This window comes from Oryctolagus cuniculus, chromosome 13, assembly GCF_051225735.1.
Source record: "Oryctolagus cuniculus isolate XC-2025 breed Fujian yellow rabbit chromosome 13, ASM5122573v1, whole genome shotgun sequence".
Lineage (NCBI taxonomy): Eukaryota > Metazoa > Chordata > Mammalia > Lagomorpha > Leporidae > Oryctolagus > Oryctolagus cuniculus.
The window spans coordinates 106,649,463-106,664,269 of record NC_142879.1 but is presented as its reverse complement, the minus strand read 5'-3'; the positions used below and the strand labels follow the sequence as shown (position 1 = coordinate 106,664,269).

The 14,807-nt window shown below is 53.2% G+C and overlaps 1 long non-coding RNA gene across 6 annotated transcripts; it reads left to right on the top strand.

Annotated features, from left to right (window-relative positions):
• Window positions 1-3,199: 3,199 nt before the first annotated feature.
• On the top strand, window positions 3,200-14,710 carry LOC149122840 (uncharacterized). Of its 6 annotated transcripts, none has more exons than XR_016219880.1 (5): window positions 3,200-3,574; window positions 10,098-10,191; window positions 11,225-11,560; window positions 13,043-13,158; window positions 13,405-14,710. It is a non-coding gene; the product is annotated as an uncharacterized LOC149122840 (long non-coding RNA). The 6 variants fall into 6 exon arrangements; XR_016219884.1 differs by lacking the exon at window positions 3,200-3,574 and adding an exon at window positions 7,475-7,642; XR_016219885.1 differs by lacking the exon at window positions 3,200-3,574 and adding an exon at window positions 7,655-8,050.
• The last annotated feature ends 97 nt before the right edge of the window (window positions 14,711-14,807 follow it).

The window sequence follows — 14,807 nt, the reverse complement described above, 5'->3', positions numbered from 1 at the left end:
GAGTGGGGAGGTTGGGTCACTGCACAAGCATGCCTTGGACGCCATGTTTGCCACGGTGTCAGCAGCTGCACCTGACAGGGAGTGAGCCGTGTTTCCAGGACGCCCTTGTTGCCTGCCCAGGCTACAATGGTCACCGCTGGACACTCAGAGGTGGCAGCTGCAGTGGCTGAGGTCTGCAAAGAACAAAAAAAGTATGGGTGTATGTGAGGGGGGGGGCACGCGAGCTCATGGCCTCAGTCTCCCTCCCTTCCCCCCTGCTGGCCAGTGAGCCAAACCATCATGCTCCGGTGGTTTGCAGGTGCATAAGGTGGTCCGAGTGACACTTGCGTGGCCCACACGGCTCTCAGAGATTCCCAGGGCACAGGAGTGTCATACCGAGCGTGCTGTACAAGGCCTGGCTTGGACGCCCCAGGGAACCCAGCCCGTGGTGCTGTGCAGATGAGGCTCGGTTGCTGGAGGAACGCTGTGCCCTGGCCTGGGTCGGAAAGCTGTGACCAGAGATGGCACGTGGGGGCCTGGGTCTGCTTGCTCTCCCCCCCCCCCACGTGGGAGAACGCATGTTGGAGAGCCCAGGACGCGCTCCCGGAGCAGCTCGGAGCCCCGCCTGGCTGTGCCGCCTGCCATCCTGGGCGCATTCCCCAGCTCGGGCGCCGCGGTTCACAGCTGCGTGTAGGATGCAGTAGGAGCACAAAGGCCGCTGTGTGTGCGGGAGGACAAACAGCCGCCAGACAATGGGGCGAGCCCGCGCAGCCTCAACACAGCGCGTTCATTTCCTGTAATAACACTGGGCTCCACCTGACGGGGCAGGGGCGGGGGGCGGGGGCTCAGTTCAGAGGCTCCCTAGGAGTGAAGATGAATAGGGACCGGACAGGGGTGGCCGGTGGCTGGGCTTTTCAAAACGGTCCCCTGCAGAGCAAGATATAATTAAAAACTCAATTTTTTTTTTTTTTAATGGCTGGATCTAAACAGTGTGGCAGGGATACTGTAGCGATGTCAGAAGCAATTTCGACTTTAGGTCTCTCTGGCACTCAACACTCCTGATTCAGTGGCACTGCTAAAAATACCGCAGGCGGCAGGCGATGGCTGGGCTGCCCCACTGGGAGCTGCCTCCCCACCCTGCCCCCGCTGCCGACCTCGTGCAGGTGAGGGCCCCGTGGGGAGGCTGCCCGGTCACAGGAATGTACAATGACCATGGCCAGCGCCACCCCCAGCCCCCAGCCCCCATTGCTTGACTCCTCCTAAGATCAGGAGGGTCCCAGGTGTGGAGCTACAGCAATCCAGCCTTTCCAAGAACAGGGCCCTTTAAAAAGTTTGTGGAATTAGATCATTTACTTTGATGCAAAAAAAAAATTTTTTTAAATCCATGCAGAGTTTTTTTTTATAATAAACATTTTCTTTGAGCATTTTGAAGACCCCTTGTGTGTGCGGAGTTCAATTTTTTTTGAACAAAAAGAAACTAATTTTTAATTCTATTTTCTACAGAGCTTTTTCAAAAATTATTTTCATTTTATTTGAAAGGCAGATTCTCTCTCTAGATTAGAATAGGTTTAGCAAGTCAATTCATTCTGAATAAACCAATTCAGGTAACTAACATGTATTGGGTGTTTCACATGTGTCTGACTCATAATATCTTTGGAGGATCTTACTATTTTTCTTTCCCTGAAATATATTTCTTGCCATCAGAACTGTAAAATTTAGACTCGACAGATTTAGAAATGGGTGGATGCTGTTCCCAAAAAAAGTGTTATTTATTTATTTGAGAGATGGGGGAGAGAGACTGAGAGCTCTCCAGCCACTAGTTCACTCCCCAAATGTCCCCAACGACCAGGGGCTGAGCCCAGCAGGAAGCAGGAGCTGGGGACCCCATTCAGGTCTCACACATTGGAGGAGGGAGCCAAGAACTCAAGCCATCACCTGCTGCCTCCCAGGGTGCACTTCGGTAGGAAGCTGGCTTGCAAGGAGCTGGGGACATAGTCCCTTGAAGCCCCTTTGTGACACAGCTTCCTCCCAGCTCAGCCACCCACCTCACCCCATATTGGTTGTCAAATGGCCCTTAAAGCTCCCCCAAGAGACAGGTGCACCTGCAAGGGGCACTGCTGGGTGCAGCACGCTGGGTGCAGGGGGAGACACGGCAGGGGAGTGAGAAAGAGCCGCCCGTGGACCTGGCACTCGTGGCTGTTGGTCTGGGAGGGGAATGCGTTCAGAGTTGCAACCTCTACCAGGCTGCTCACCTCCGAAGCCATATCTTGGGCACCCAGGGTGCTGCTGACCCGGGGGCTGGCACTGCAGCCAGAGCTGAGCATCCAATGGGCCCCAAGATGACGCAAGCTGTGACAGCGGAAGACTGGAGGTAGCGTCACCAATGCGGAAGTGCAGTCGGACGAGGGACGCTGGAGCTGAGAGAGGCCTCAGAGAACACACAAACCCTCCTTGTACAGTCGAGAGGCCGAGGGGCAGGAAGTGAGGTGGCCCAGCAGCCAGGACTAGGGTGGTGCAGGACAGAGACTGTATTAAGACTGAGGGCTGGGGGCTGGCGCCATGGCTCACTTGGTTAATCCTTCGCCTGCGGCACAGCCATCCCATATGGATGCCGGGTTCTAGTCCTGGTTGCTCCTCTTCCAGTCCAGCTCTCTGCTGTGGCCCGGGAAGGCAGTGGAGGATGGCCCAAGTCCTTGAGCCCCTGCACCCTCATGGGAGACCAGGAGAAGCACCTGGCTCCTGGCTTCGGATTGGCGCAGCGCCAGCCGTAGCAGCCATTTGGGGGGTGAACCAACGGAAGGAAGACCTTTCTCTCTGTCTCTCCCTCTCTCATGGTCTATAATTCTACCTGTCAAAAAATAAAAAAGAAAGAAACCAAGGTCGCTGTGTGTACCTGTGCAAAAGAACACACCCAGCAGGAACCATTTATTAAAACTGCAGGAAGCTGAAGCCTCTTCTAGGCGATTCCTCCCATACCAAGGCTTGGGATTTCCCCCCCACCCACTCACCCTTGTATGCAAATGAGAACTTGATGGCCTTCATCCAGTGGTACCTGTGAGGCCAGCCTGCAGGTGACATCAGCAGGGACCTGATTCCAGGGCTAATCTGGCTAGGATGGGGGTGAGGGAGAAAGGAGGGGGCAGTTAGGTGGAAACAGCTTGCCTGCAGGGCTGGGCTGGGCTGGGTGAGATCCGGTGTGCTGGGACTGTGTGTCATCCAGCCAGCATACAGTGAGCTGCTTTCCAAACACTCCTGCCACGCCTTGAGGCATCTGAGGCCCTGGAAGAGTCTGCCTGGGCTGGAGACCGAGGGACAAACCCAGTTCCAGCCCTACCAGTGAGATCACCTGCAGGGCTTCCTAGCGGACTGCATTAGCTGCGGAAACTGGAGCCCGATAGGGTTTTACAGGTGCATTTTATCCTAGCAGAGATCAGCCCTCTATTTGAAAAGAAAGAGGGCAGGATCTCCTGCTGGAGTGAGCTCCTGACTCCTGGCTACCTGCTTGTGCAGACCCTGGAAGGCAGCGATTGGGTTCCTGGGAGACCTGGATTGAATTCCAGTCCTCTGCCCCGGTATTTGGGGAGTGGAACCACAGGTAAGAGCGCTAGCTCTCTCAAAGCAGTAGCTGACCCCCCACATGTTTCTTGGATGTTTAAGAGGGCAGGTGAAGTCTTTGCATCCTGCCCCTTGCTGTCTCAAGCAGAGAAACAGGCACTGCCCTGCCCCGTTTTATCCCATTTCCCCCTCACTTCTCCGGGGGCCCTCTGGGGTTGCAGGGCTCCTGCTGGCTGCCCCAGGCTCAGCTGGAACTCACTGGCAGCTCACAGACACTCTGCTCACCGCCACTCCAGCCCCGCCCCATGCCTGGGGGCTTCCTTCTCATTGGCTCCTGCTCCTTTCTGTCAGTCGGAGCCCAGGAATTTCCATCTGGCTGTCTGGCTGGAAGAGACCTGGGAAGGGCTGTGTTTCCCTTGGGGGGGGGGGGCATGTCTCTTGGATGAAGACGCCATGAACAGGAGCGCCTCCTTGAGGGGTGCTGGCGGTGCATGGGGGACAGGTATGTCCAGATAGATTAGAATAGGCCAGGTCATCAAACCAGTTTCTTCCGAACAAACCAACGTAGTTAAATAAACATGTATTGGGTGCTTCCTATGTGTCTGACTCAGAATGTCTTTGGAGGATCTCAATATTTTTCTTTCCATAAAATGTATTTCTTACCATCAGAACTGTGAACTTTAGAATGGATATATTTAGAAACTGGTATATTCCATAAATATTTGAGAGATGTGGTGAGAGAGAGAAACATTCTCCCCTCCACTGGCTCATCCCCAAATGCTTCCAACAACCAGCGCCGAGCTGGATCATAGCTGGGAGCTGGGCGCTCTATCCATGGGGGAGGGGCGGGGACCCATGCACCCCAGATTCCTCCGCCACCTCCCAGGGCGAGCATCAGCCGGAAGCTGGAGCAGGCGCTGCGGGTGTCTTCATTGCTAGGCCAAGTGCCCAGCCCTGGGCTGTGTGCGTTCAGTTCTTTTCCTCTTTATTGATGTCCCTTAGCTTTTCATTAACCCCGTTTGCTCCCAGGGTCGGCTTGGCTGTGTCACGGCGAAGCCAAGGCGTGGCTGGAAAGGGGACAGAGTCCACCCGCGGTGGAAGGGTACACCCAGCAGGGTGGTGTTGGAGGGCCGTGGAGCGGCCGCCCCTCAGCCTCGGCGCTCTCTCACTGTCATCCCGGAGGGAGGTGGCAGGTTCAGGTGCCAGGCTTGTGTCCAGCTGGGAGCTCCCGGTGGTATAAACCGTCACTTCCTGGGGCGTGTGTGAACTCCCAGTCTGGTAGGACCGCAGCACGAGCGGAGGAGGGAGGAGCGCTTCACCACAGAGAATTTTCCTAGAGAAGACGGTGTGGTGAGGGCATCCGGGGTCCGCCGGCTCCCAGAGGGCTCCAGCCCGGGACACCTGCTCCTGGAATCTTTGCCCCCGGAGCTGGCCCACCTGAGCATCAGCCGGGAGCGAAACCAAGGTCTCTGGGTCTGAGCAGGTTTCCTATAGCAGCCATAACAAGGTCCCTGCAGATGTAGCATCATCATCCTCTCCCGGAAGCCAGAAATCCAAAACAGCTCTCTTTATATTTGTTTATTTATTCGAAAGGTGCAGTTACAGAGAAAGGGAGAAATTTCCCGTCCGCTGATTCACTCCCCAAATGACTGCAACAGCCAGGGCTGGTCCAGGCCAAAGCCAGCAGCTCCGTGCAGGTGACTCAACAGCTTGAGCCATCACCTGCTGCCTCTCAGGGTGTGTGCATCAGCAGGAGGTGGACCGGGCGGGAGCAGAGGAGCCGTGTCCGGAACCAGGCACTCCTATGTGGGATGCAGGCATCCCGAGTGGCGTGGTAACTGCCACTCTGCAGTGTGCGCCCCTCAGGGTCTCTTGACCTTGACTTCTCTGTGCCAAGTTCATTGTGAGCATCTTGCAGTTGCTGTTGTCAACAGGTTTCCCATGAGGAGGCCTGTTTCTCTCTGCCGGGCACATAGGAAGGATTGCAAGACTTAGCTAGGTCTTGGTTGGAGCTCTGAGCCGCTTGCTTTCTGGACCTGGGCTGCAGAGAGTGTCTCCTTTGCTTCTATCCGGACAGAGAGGAGCCCTCTTAGAGCTGAGTGGTTGAGCGGTGACTCCGCACCAGGCTGAACTTGACACTCTCCTTGGTGCCTCACTGGCTGAGTGGTCATGAACTTGAGACTCTCACTGAGCAAGTCACGGGCCCTCTTCCACGCTTTCACCTTTCAGCGTGGGGATGGCTAACCAAGTCCTTTGCTCCCTGATTAAAAACTGGAATGTCTCAAAAAATGATTGCAGTGGGGCTATGTTTTGTGTAGCAGGGGAGACACTGCTTGGGATACCCCGTCCCATATTGGAGTGCCTGGGTTTGAGTCTTTGTCCTCTTCTAATTCCAGCTCCCTGCAAATGCACACCCTGGGAGGCAGCGGGTGATTCCCTGTCACCCACGTGGCAGACTTAGAGTTAGTTCCTGGCTCCTGGCTTTGGCCTGGCTGTTGCAGGCATTTGAGGACTGAAGCAGTGGAATGGATGGGAAAGCTCTGTCTGTCACTCTGCCTTTCAAATAAATAAAAATGTTTAAAAAAAGTGTAAAGATAACAGCGCCGGCACACCGGGTTCTAGTCCCAGTTGGGGCGCCGGATTCTGTCCTGGTTGCTTCTCTTCCAGTCCAGCTCTCTGCTGTGGCCTGGGAAGGCAGTGGAGGATGGCCGAAGTCCTTGGGCCCTGAACCCGCATGGGAGACCAGGAGGAAGCACCTGGCTCCTGCCTTCGGATCAGTGCAGCGCCAGCCGTGGTGGCCATTTGGGGGGTGAACCAACGGAAGGAAGACCTCTCTCTGTCTCTCTCTCTCACTGTCTAACTCTGCCTGTCAAAAAAAAAAATAGCAATTATTTAAAAGATGGTTGGCGAAAGAAGCTGCACTTTAAAAATAAAAAGCCATCTGTTCTAATTAGGAAAGTCTCACGACTATCTCAGCCGTATTTTGAATAAAAAGGTTTACTTCAAAAACTAAGACTTCTGTACCTTCATAACAAAATCAAAGCTCAGGCAAATATTCCCCAGCCACAGAAGTATTTCATCATTATTTAAAATATGTTGTGAGACATGAGTGTTATGGAAATATGTATCTCAATATTTTTTAAAAGTTTATTTATTTGAACAGCCCAGTCACAGAGAGGCAGAGAAACAGAGAGAGAGAGAGAGAGAGAGAGAGAGGTCTTCCATCTGATGGTTCACTCCCCAGTTGGCCATAATGGCCGGAGCTATGCTGATCCAAAGCCAGGAGCCAGGAGCTTCTTCTGGGTCTCCCACATGGAGCAGGGGCCCAAGGACTTGGGCATCTTCCACTGCTTTCCCTGGTACATTAGCAGGGAGCTGGATAGGAAGTGGAGCAGCCGGGACTGGAACAAGTACCTACATGGGATGCCAGCACTTCAGGTGGCAGCTTTACCCGCTAAACCACAGCACCAGCCCTGTCTCAATATTTTCAAAAAGATTATTTATTTATTGAAAGGCAGAGTCACAAAGAGAAATCTCTCATCTGCTGGTTCACTCTCCAAATGGCTGCAATGGCCGGGTCTGGGCCAGGCCAAAGCCAGAAGCCAGGAACTTCTCTCAGGTCTCCAGGGGCCCAAGGACTTGGGTCATCCTTTGCTGCTTTCCCAGGTGCATTAGCAGGGAGTTGGATCAGAAGTAGAGCAGCCAGGCCTTGAACTAGTGATCATATGGGATGCCAGCACTGCAGGCGGTGGCTTTACCCACTGTGCCACAACATCGGCCCCTGTATCTCAATCTTTATACCAAGTTCTTGCCCCTAAAGGATAAGAATTCAAAGCAGGGGCATAAATACAGTGCACACGTGAGAATAGGGTTTATTTATTAAAGATTTATTTATTTATTATTTATTTGAAAGTCAGAGTTAGATAGAGAGATCTTCCATCTGCTGCTTCACTCCCCAGATGGTCACAAAGGCCAGGGCTGGGCCAGGCTGAAGCCAGGAGCTTCTTCCCGGGTTCCCACGTGGGTTTCCACGTGGAGCTCAACTTCCACGTGGCCATCACGGCCTCTCCTCGATCCTGGTCCTGGGTGAGACGCAGGTGCCTCATGGGTAAGTGTGCGTAATGGATTGACAGGAAAGGGGGTGGAGTTTCAACGCAGGTCTGGAGGCAGACATGATGACAAAAATCTCTCAGCTCAACCCTGCCGACCTAACTCCCTGCCAGTCTTGCCTAGGAGGGAGAAGCAAACGAGAGGGCGCACGGCAGGCAAACATCACCGGTGGTCAGTGCGCGCCTGTGCGCACCTGCGGGTATTGGGCGTATATTTGCGTTGATTGACGTTAAGTGGTAGGGAGTGGCGGCGCGGGATCTGGCTGGCTCCACGCCGGAGGCGTTCACTCCGCTGTGTGGGGACTCGGCGAGCCCCACGACCCAAAGCCAGGAGGTGCGAGACCTGCGTCCCCACCCCCCACCCCCAGGCCTGCCTCCCAGTCCAGGATGGCAGCGTGGAGACGGTGGTGAGTTGAAGGCCTTGGGTTCCAGGCCGAGTCCCAGAGGGGTGACCTGGTGGCTGGGGTGAGACTTCTAGACCGTGTGCTATCGCAGGACAACACGGGAAGCTTTTTCCCTGTTGGCGTGTGGGCTTTAGGGAGGAAACAGGCAGTTAGTGGGCTCTGGGGTTCCTGGGGCTTGGGGTGGGCAGTGGAGGAGGGGATGTGTTCGAGAGGAGCTGGAGTGGGGCCTCGGGCTCTCCGGTGGAGCTGAGAGGGAGACCGGCACCCTGTTAGTCACGGTGGTCAGGCCTGAGCCTGCGCAGCCCTGGATTTCAGGAGACAGGGCACAGAGCCAGGAGCCGGGCTGCGGAGAGCAAGTAGCTGGAGCCTGGGACTGGGAGGGAGGCACAGGCATAGAGCCGGGCAAATGGACAGGGGTGTCCAGGCGCCGAGGCAGGGCGTGTAGAAATCAGGACGTCACAGGCTGCGGAGGCATCTACGGTCAGCAGGCCCCGGTGTGGAGCCCTGGGTGTTGGGGCCAGGGCCTGGGAGCCCTGGGCCGGAGCTGGTGCACAGGTGTTGAGTGCTCAAGGCTGGAGCAGGTAGCAGCCTTGTGAGCAAGCTCCTACTAGTGCCTCTGTGTGTACTCCGAGAAGTAGCATCGTGGATAGAAGCGAGGCTGGGATGTTTGAAAACCTGCCTTTTTATATGACAGGACTGCGAAAATTCAGGGAAAAGTGGAAATGTTCATTGTATTGTAAAAGCGTCGAAATCCATGCATAGTGTTTTTCCCATATATGTTTGTCCATAAACTTTTTAAAATGATTTATTTGAAAGAGTTACAAGGAGGGGAGAAAGAGACACACAGAGAGAGAGAGAGAGAGAGAGACAGAGAGAGACAGAGAGAGGCACACACACAGAGATAGAGAGGCACACACAGAGAGACACAGAGAGAGAGACACACACACACACAGACACACAGAGACACACAGAGACACAGAGAGAGACAGAGAAACAGAGAGACAGAGAGAGAGACAGGGAGGGAGAGAGAGACAGGGAGGGAGAGAGACAGGGAGGGAGAGAGACACAGAGAGATAGAGAAACAGAGAGAGAGAGAGAGACAGGGAGGGAGAGAGAGACAGGGAGGGAGAGAGAGACAGGGAGGGAGAGAGACACAGAGAGAGACGGAGAGAGAGAGACGGAGAGAGAGAGAGATACGGAGAGAGAGACGGAGAGAGAGACGGAGAGAGAGATGGAGAGAGAGAGGCGGAGAGAGAAAGAGAGGCGGAGAGAGAGAGAGAGAGACGGAGACGGAGAGAGATGGAGACGGAGAGAGACAGGGAGACCCACATACACACACACAGAGAGAGAGAGAGACCGAGACAGGTTCTTCATCCACCCACTGGTTCACTCCCCAAACGGCAGCAACAGCCAGGGCTGGGCCAGGCCAAAGCTAGGAGCTTCATCCAGGTCTCCCATGTGGATGGCAGGGGCCCAAACACTTGGGCCGTCTTCTGCTTTTCCCAAACCATTAGCAGGGAGCTGGATCAGAAGTGGAGCAGCCAGGACTCGAACTGGCATCCCCTATCTCTGGCCCTGGCAGCTTCCAACCTACCCTCTGTTCCCAGGCCGTCAGATGCCTCCTGTATGTAGACTTGTGCAACGTTTGTCTTTCTGTGAGTGGTGTAGCTCACTCAGCGAGATGTCTCCTGTAGCGGGTGACAGGATTTCCTTCCTTTCTAAGTGTGCATGCTCCTCTGTCGCGGGTGTAGACCTCTTGTAAAAATCCATTTGTCCAGGGATCGGCAGGTAGGTTGTTTCCACTGCAAGGACAAAGTGACGTTGCAAACTGGACTGAGTGCCTCCCAGAGAAGGAGTGCGTTCAAGGTCTGGGTGAGGGGTGGAAGTAGGGGAAGGGAAACACTATGACTTTTGGAAAAAATCCCCAACATTTGAAGCTATGCCAAGACCCCAAAGAATTTTGCTGGAAGCCTCTCTAGTGCGTGAACTAGTCTCTCTCTGAAACACATTGTGTTGAGCCAAATTGTTTTCTTCTTGGACTTGCTGACAGAATTGAGCCTTTAAGGAAACCTTCTGAGCAGAGATTGAAAGAGGATGTAGAAATAATACATTGACTAAAACCTTCCAAGCCACCAAATGTTCCGGTGAGTCATCCCCTTAGCAGCGAGTTGGAAGGGTTGCATGCAAATGTGAGTGTGAAGTGGCTTTTGGGCAGCACCTCATTTGTGATCAGCATTCACTTATTAGTGAACGGGCGGCCCTTCTGTGCTGGGTGTCAGTCCCTCTTTTCTAAACTTCGTTCGGGCGCTGTGGAGTGTCTGGAACCAATGAATATCTCATTGCTAGTCCAGTTTGCTTGCACCGCTTTTTAAAATTCCTGGGTGGTGTTTTTTTTCCTCCTCCCCCTCCCCCCAACAAAGTGGAAATGCAACCCATGGAGAATAATGTTAATAGTGCTAGTACTAATGTTGTCCATTTCTAAGATTTATTTATTTATTTGAAAAGCAATTACACACAGAGAGGAGAGGCAGAGACAGAGACAGAGACAGACAGACACAGAGAGAGGTCTTGCATCCGCTGGTTCACTCCCCAGATGACTGCAATGGCCAGAGCTGCGCTGATCTGAAGCCAGGAGCCAGGAACCAGGAGCTTCTTCTGGGTCTCCCATGCAGGTGCAAGGGCCCAAGGACTTGAACTGCTTTCCCAGACCATAGCAGAGAGCTAGATCAGAAGTGGAGCAGCCGGGACTCGAACCGGCCATTTCTGCCTCCAGAAATAATGGTTGACAACTTTGAAGGCTCTCAGTGTACACAGTTCCTCTTCATGCCACAGGCCCACTTCTGTACTCCTATTTCAAAGAGTAATAAAACACTACACCAAGAAAGTCTAAAAATCAAGGACACAGTTCAAACTCCTTTATTATTTTTTAAGATTTGGTTTAGTTATTTGAGAGGCAGAGCAACAGAGGCACAATGATTGGGGCTAGGCCAGGCCAAAGCCAGGGACCCAGGGACCTGAGTCGTCCTCTGCTGCTTTCCCAGGCGCATTAGCAGGGAGCTGGATGGGCAGTGGAACAGCCAGGTATGGCACGGGCGCCCATACGGGATGCCAGCATCACAGGCGGTGGCTTCACGGGCTGCACCACAGCGCCAGCCCCGTAATATTCTTTCTTTCAAGGTGGAATCCACGCGGAATAAATTAGTAGAAGAAATGTGGGACTGAATCCCTGTGCAAGTTTCTGGTGCCGTTTTAGAGCGACAGCTCAGACGCATGGAGGCCCGCCAGCTGCAGAAACTTGTTGTCCAGAGGAGCCCTGGTTGCCAAGCAGAGCCTCCTCCTTATATAAGCTACCAGCTGTTGCCGAGCGAGAAGCAGCTGTGTGAGTCAGCGGGTGAAACCACACTGAGCAGGGCTCTTTTCATTAAAGCGTGTTGTGGTCTGTGTCGCACACACTGTTCCAGCACGAGAAAAGGAGGTTGTGCACCAAGCAGAACTGAAGTATTTAGAACACGGGTAAGCCATAGGCATGAGTGATACTGAAAGTGGGTGCCAGCGCCGGCAGGTGTTTGCCACAGTGGTTAAGACGCGGCCTGCGGTGCCCGCATGCCGTGTGCGTGTCTGGGTGACTCCCGGCTCTGCTTCCTATCCAGCTGCCTGCTACAGGTGAGCGCCCAAGGACTTGGGTTCCAGTCACCCATGAGACCCGGTTTGAGCCCTGGCTCCTGGCTTTCGCCTGGCCCAGCCCCGGGGACTGTAGGCATCTTGCAGGTGAACCAGTGGGTGGAAGAGCTCTGTCATCCTGTCTCTTTCTCTGTCTCTGCTTTTCAAATAAATAAAAAGTAATTAATAAAATGCTGTTTAGGTAAACAGTAGTCACATACATTGTGTGTGATTTTTAAAAAGACTGTATTAGGGTCAATAAATTAAAATGTCTTGGGAGACCCTTAGCATTTGATAACATAAGAATAACTTTATCAAGTTTGGGCACAAGGCAGTCCATCAGTTGGTATCTTTTTCAATGTTTTTTTTTTTTTTTTTTTCTGAAAGGCAGACATGGACACAGACCTTGCACCTACAAATTCGCTGCCCACAGGGATGAGCCAGGCCAAGCCAGGAAACCAGAACTCCATCTGAGTCTCCCATGTGGGTGCAGGGGCCCAAGTCACTGAGTGCTCACCTGCTGCCTCCCAGGGTGCACAGGAGCAGGAAGCTCGATCAGAAGCAGAGGGAGACTGAAACCCAGGCACTCTGATACGGGATATGTGCAGCTCAAGAGGTGTCTTTTTTAAAAAAAAAAAATTATTTGAACAAATTACAAAGAAAGGAAGCTGGCTCACTCCCCAAAGGCCCCAACAGCCAGCGCTGGGCCAGGCCAAAACCAGGAGCCAGGAGCTTCTTCCAGGTCTCCCACATGGGTGCAGGGGCCCAAGCACTTGGTTCATCTTCCACTGCTTTCCCACGCACGTTAGCAGTGAGCTGGATGGGAAGTGGAGCAGCTGGGTCTTGAACCGGCATCCATAGGGGAAGGTGGCATTGCAGGCGGTGGCTTGAGCCAGTGCACCACAGCAGGCCCTCAAAAGGCCTCTTAACAGCTGTGCCAAACGCCTGTTCCCATGTGGAAAATCGTTATAGCTTAGTGGAACTGGAAGGCTTTGGGAGGTGTGGATCATGACGTCAGCGACCCCACACTAGCCCTGTGCACTCCAGGGCGGGTTCCAGGGAAATCTGTCTTCTTGCTACAGTGTTGCAGTTTGGTGTCCCAGCCTCTGGGCACACAGGATCCCGGGCAGAGCTCTTCCTGCAGAGGTGGGAATAAAGTCCGGTCCTGGCGTCTGACTCCTCCTACTAAACCCACACAAGCCCCCTCCCAAGCCTCTACCCTAGCCCCAGGTTTCTCTCTCTGCTATTTCAAGGCCTGGTTTCAACTTTCTTTCTTGGAATTGTCTGCTCCCAGCTTATCTGCTGTCACTACTTTTTAAAACTTGTTATTCCCAGAACCAAAGCGGTTGTTCCCGAAAGCCAGATCAGCTCTTAGGCCACGAAGACCATGGCTCTGTCGTCTCCACTGCATTCAGTCAGCAAACGTTTGTCATCCGCCTGTTGCTGAGAGGGTACGACACGGTTCTCTTTCTGTCCTTCAAGGCTGGTGTCTCCCAAGTCCATATTCCTGTCTCAAGTATGGGTGTGCGTGACTCACGTGAGTGGGCAGGAAGTACTAAAACTGTACTTTTATGCTTCTTGTTCTGCATCTAAAAGTAACATGGGGTCGGTGCTGTGGTGTGGCGGGTAAAGCCACTGCCTGCAGTGTCGGCATCCCATGTGGGTGCCAGTTCAAGTCCCGGTTGCTCCTCTTCCAGTCCAGCTCTCTGCTGTGGCCTGGGAAAGCAGTAGAAGATGGCCCAAGTCCTTGGGCCCCTGCACCTGCGTGGGAGATCCGGAAGAAGCTCCTGGCTCCTGGCTTCAGATCAGCGCAGCTCCGGCTGTTGCAGCCTATTGAGGAGTGAACCAGCGGATGGAAGACCTCTCTCTCTGTAACTTTCTCTCTGACTTTCAAATAAAAATAAATCTTAAAAAAAAAAAAAAGTAACACAGCCCCTTGTGGCCAGGTTCATGGTGCAGCAGGTTAAGCTCCTGACTTCTGGCTTTGGTATGGCCCAGCTTCGGCCATTGTGGCCATTTAGAGAGTGAACCAGCAGATGGGAGATTTCTCTCTCTGTAACTCTGCCTTTAAATAAGTAAATCTTTTTTAAAAAGAGATTGAGAAGGAGCTGGTGCTGTGGTTTAGCAAGTAAAGCCACCGCCTGCAGTGCCAGCATCCCATGTGTGTGCCAGTTTGAGTCCCGGCTGCTCCACTTCTGGTTCAGCTCCCTGCTAATGCACCTGGGAAAACAGTGGAAGATGGCGCAAGTGTGAGATCTAGATGAGTCCAAACTTGGCCTAGACCTTGCTGTTGTAGCTGTTTGGGGAGTGAATGAGCAGATGAAAGATCTCTGTCTCTCTTCTAATTCTGCCTTTCAAATCAATAAGTGAATCTATATAAAGAGAAGAATACTAACCTGAAGAGCATTTATTTCATATGCCAAAGGTCTCCGTTGGTCAGGTGCCGTGTCCCCTGCCAGGGACAATATTTAAAGTAGCCCACATGAAGGAACAGGACCGTATAACATTGAAGGGTGGCATTTCAGTGAGCACTTTACACACGGACATGTTTGTGGTTAAACTGACTTGGGATTGCATTGTCTGGATTTATTCCCCCTCTCCTTTCTTGAGGTATCACCGCAATGCAATAAACTGCCTGTATTTAAAGTGTGACATTTGGTGTGTTTGAAAAGAGGTGCACACCCATGTGTGCTCACTGAAATCAAGAGAACTCTGGCTAGCCGGTGCCCCGGCTCACTAGGCTAATCCTCCGCCTTGTGGTGCCGGCACACCGGGTTCTAGTCCCAGTCGGGGCGCTGGATTCTGTCCCGGTTGCCCCTCTTCCAGGCCAGCTCTCTGCTGTGGCCCGGGAGTGCAGTGGAGGATGGCCCAAGTGCTTGGGCCCTGCACCCCATGGGAGACCAGGAGAAGCACCTGGCTCCTGCCTTTGGATCAGTGTGGTGCGCCGGCCGCAGCGCCCATTGGAGGATGAACCAACAGTAAAGGAAGGCCTTTCTCTCTCTCTTTCTCACTGTCCACTCTGCCTGTAAAAAAAACAAACAAACAAAAAAAAAAAAAAACAAACAAAAAAAAAACCTCTGGCAAAAGTTGCCCCAGCCCC